This window comes from Cryptomeria japonica, chromosome 3, assembly GCF_030272615.1.
Source record: "Cryptomeria japonica chromosome 3, Sugi_1.0, whole genome shotgun sequence".
Classification (NCBI taxonomy): Eukaryota; Viridiplantae; Streptophyta; class Pinopsida; order Cupressales; family Cupressaceae; genus Cryptomeria; species Cryptomeria japonica.
In genome coordinates, this window is record NC_081407.1 from 977426968 (window position 1) to 977431478 (window position 4511).

Genomic DNA, 4511 nt, shown 5'->3' on the forward strand with positions numbered 1-4511 from the left:
CAAATCCCATGTCTGATTTCTCACTAGTGCGTCCATTTCTTCGCACATTGCAGTGTGCCAGTTATCACGGTCTGCATTTTTACAAGCCTCTTTGTATGTTGCATGCTCTGTTTGATCAGAGATGAGCAAAGAAGGTTCAGCCTCTTCACAAAACAGTAAGTTATAATCAAAGAACTTCGCAGGAGGTCGCCTCTACCTAATTGATTTTCTCAATTGACTCTTTGTTTCAGTAGTAGAGTCATTCAATTTTTGTGTTCCTTGTTTAATCACATTAACATCACTCCCTCTGTTTTTGAGTTTGTTAGTGTCCCTGTTAGCATGGTAATCGAAATCCAGTGGATTTTTGTCCACATTGTGTGAAGGACGATCAGAAAAGTCCCTCTTGTTCTGCATGAGAGAGAGATGACACTGCTGTGGGTTCACAGAGGAGGTCGCTCCAGGATGGAGTCCACGACCATGTTGATTTTGCTGGGGGCAGAGACCACGTGGATAGTCTTCCACAAGATCATCATTGTCAGTGATAATGGTCTTTGGTGGCAGTGAACCCATGGAGTGGGCTTGCGGAGAAGGAGGGGCTGTGGTGTGAGGGTAGGCGAGGAACACACGGGAGTGGGTTTGCGAAGGAGAGGGAGCTACTGGGGGATCGCGGGGAGTCTGCAGGGAGGGCCCACGGGGTGGGGAGGCAAGGGGGCCACCAGGGAGCTCGCGGGGAGAACAACAAGCTGCAGGGAGTGCGGTGGGTATGCAGCGTGGGAAGGCTGTGCAGTACACTGTGAGGGGAGGACAGAGCTTGCAGAGTATGGTGGCGTTGGAGAGCATCGTGGAGTGTACCCAGCCAAATGTGAGTCAAATTGCTCATGGTGAGGATAACTATCTATATTTCCTGCAACATCAGTGTTCTTTTGGGGAGGATTTGCTCTCTTCTGCAGACCCCCAATTTCAAAATTACATGAAGACCAAACATTATCAGTACTTTCTTCATCATTCTCAGTCTGAGAATTATATTCAACAGATATAGATGTCATAGGAGCTCCCACTGAATGAGAGACCGGAGGCAGAGCGCTGGTAGTCGAATTCTGAAATAGAGACATAGGGACATATTCTATCTGTGATTTATTTGCATCTTGTACTACGGGAAATGCGGTTTAATAAAAAACTACATTCCTGCTACGAACAATTGTTTTGTGAAGTGGATCCCACAATCTGAAACCAAACTGCTCTTCTCCATACCCCACAAAGATACATTTCAATGACTTTGAATCCAATTTCGTTCGCTTTTCTTTGGGTATATGCGAGAAGGCTTCACATCCAAACACATGAAGATGCGAATGTGAAATCCTCTTCCCTTGCCATTCCTCTTCCGGAATACCAAAATCCAATTTAGATGATGGACTTTGGTTAATTAAATACACTATTGTGTTACACGCTTCTGCCCAAAAATCTTTGCCTAGACCGACATTAGACAACATACATCGTGCCTTCTCAAGGATAGTTCTATTCATACTCTCGACTGCACTGTTTTCTTGAGGAGTGAAAGGAACAACTTTGATTCTTCTAATCCCATTATCAACACAAAAATTATCAAATTCATGTGAACAAAATTCCCCACCGTTATAAGTTTGTAAGCATTTAATCCTATGCCCAATCTGATTTTCAACTAATGCCTTGAAAATTTTAAATTTTGAAAACACTTCAAATTTCCTAGAAAGCATATAAATCCATACTTTTCTTGTACAATCATCAAGAAATGTTACAAAATAGTTAGCTCCTCCAATGGAGGTTACTTCGGTTGGTCCAAAAACATCTGAGTATACAAGCTCCAGTGGTGTTGTCTTTGTGTCACGTCCACCTTTCAAAAAATTGACTCTCTTTTGTTTGCCATAAAGGCAATGTTCACAAAAGGCTAAGTCCACAAGCTTGAGGTCCGGTAGTTGATTTATTGTATGCATAACATGGAGACCTTTCTTGCTAATGTGCCCAAGTCTTTGATGCCAAAGATCCGCTTTGCTGTCCTCAATCACCATTGTAGCTCCCACTTCACCATGAGTCTTAAAAATGTAAAGACTTCCCACTTTATTACCATTTGCAATCAGCATGGTACCATGTGTTACTTTCCATGTATCTGGAAGAAAATTAACATTAAGACCTTGACCAAAGAGCTGTCCAACGGATATCAAATTTTGCTTCAATTTTGGGACATGGTGAACATCTTTGAGCAGCCATGTTTTACCACCTTCTAAAGGCAGCAATACATCCCCTTTGCCTGTAATTTCACAAGCTTTGTTATCCCCTAAAAAAACATTGCCAAAGTGCCCTTCATGGTAGTTGATGAATGCTTCAAGACATGAGGTAGCATGATAGGAGGCACCAGAATCAAGCACCCATGAATCTAGAGTAGTATCGGTTGTAGAAAGGATTAAAACACTATCATCTTTATCATAAACTATATTTGCTTCGCTGTCCCGCACTCTCTCTTGTGCTCTTTTGAAATTTCTACAATCCTTTTTCACATGACTTGCTTTGCCACAAAACCAACATTCACCATTTCTGCTTCTAGACTTTGATCTCTTTGCTGATTTCGAACATCTATGGTAATTATTTCTGCCTCTATTATGACTTCTACCTCTATTATCGGTGTTGACCACCATTAAGGCTTCACCAGATGAAGGTTCATCATTCTTTCTTCTCAAATCTTTGCTGAGAAGAGTAGCTACTACATCATTAAAAACTAACTTATTTTATCGGATATAGATGTGCTAACTGCTATTACAACACCATCCTAGCTACTTGGTAAAGAACACAATAATAAAATAGCCTTGCTTTCATCATCTTGTGTCATCCCCACCAAAGTCACTTGACTAATCAATGTATTGTATTCATTGATGTGGTTTGCCATAGCACAACCTTCCTTAATTTTTAGTTTGTACAAGTGCTTCATAATAAAAACTTTATTTGCAGTCGAAGCCATTTCATACATGGCTGAGAGTCTATCCTATACATCTTTTGTTGTTGCATCACCCATGGCATTGAAGAGAACATTATTGGACAGTGAGAGAAAGATTGTCGCTCTCGCCTTCTTGTCCAATTTTTCAAAATCTTCATCAACCATCCCAGCTGGTTTCTTTGCTTTCCCTTCAAGCGCGATTGAAAGGTCTTGCTTTATCAGCAAAGACTCCATCTGCACTTTCCATAATCCGAAGCTCTGACTGGAGAACTTTTCTATCTTCGATTCTTCCATGATTCTGGAAATTCAAACACCAAAATCTAAACAACGATCTAACCTCGCTCTGATACCAATTATTAGGAAGAAGAATCGAATTGAAAACAACAGATAAACAAAATTAACAACACACAACAATAAACAATGAGACACATAGATTTATCGTGGTTCAACAATTTCCTACATCCACACTTGAAGCAGGGGAACCAATTTATTATTCACCAATCTGGTTTACATATACACAGCTGCAACTAGCTCTGGCAATCAACTTTTGAAAATGAATTACAATCAACTCTTAAAGAGCTTGCAAGAAGAATATGAATAGCCAAGAGTTTTGGCAGCAACAAGGAAGGAGTTCGTTGGACTACAACTTCCAACAGGTTGTTAGGTCTCAGAGACAACTGAGAGGGGGGGGTGAATCAGTTGTCAAATAAATTCAAACCAAAACAACTTAACAAACTTAATGCTTAATATAGGTAAACCATTTTAATATGCCAGTAGATAGTTTTAATAGTTAATTGCTATACCGGTAAGGATTAGTGCATATAACATAAAGACAAAGTCATCCATAACACATAACACCAATATTTGTACGTGGAAACCCTGTAAGGGGAAAAACCACGGTGGGAAACCTTACCCACAATCAGATGATACTACTGCAGATAGTAAGTGTACATAAATGGGGTCTGCACATGCAAAAAGGCCAAGCGTCTAGATCTCACTGCTCAATCACAAAATGGGAGTCACACTGACTACATTTGGATGGTTAAATCCAATAAGAATGTACTGCACAAAATAGCGTCTTTATATGCCGGATTCAGTACTGGTGTAGTTCTGATTGTCTTCACAAAAACCCTCCTTTAATCTTCAAATAATGTCTGCGTGTATAGCTCTGCTTATTCTCGCATATATCTTCACACAATCCTTTTTTGCATTCCACACTTGATCTTACAAATAAGATCTTACATTTATACCATACCTTAAGACCAGTTTTAGTAGGTCGGCCCTACAAGATATTACAATAAAAACATTTTACAAATAATATAATATCCGATGCAATAACCGATTCAACATGTCAGCTTAATGCATTTACAACAATAATTAATCATCTCCATAGTGTGTCGTGCTGATCTGGAAAAGATAAACCTGCCGGTGTAACCCAGACCTATTTGCCCATAACGACAAATATGCAAATGCTAATATGGCAATAAACAAAACTCCAAAATAAAGTGTCCACACAATGTCTCTGACATAACCAAGTGTTTTCCATATCATTGCAAGTGCCGATGAT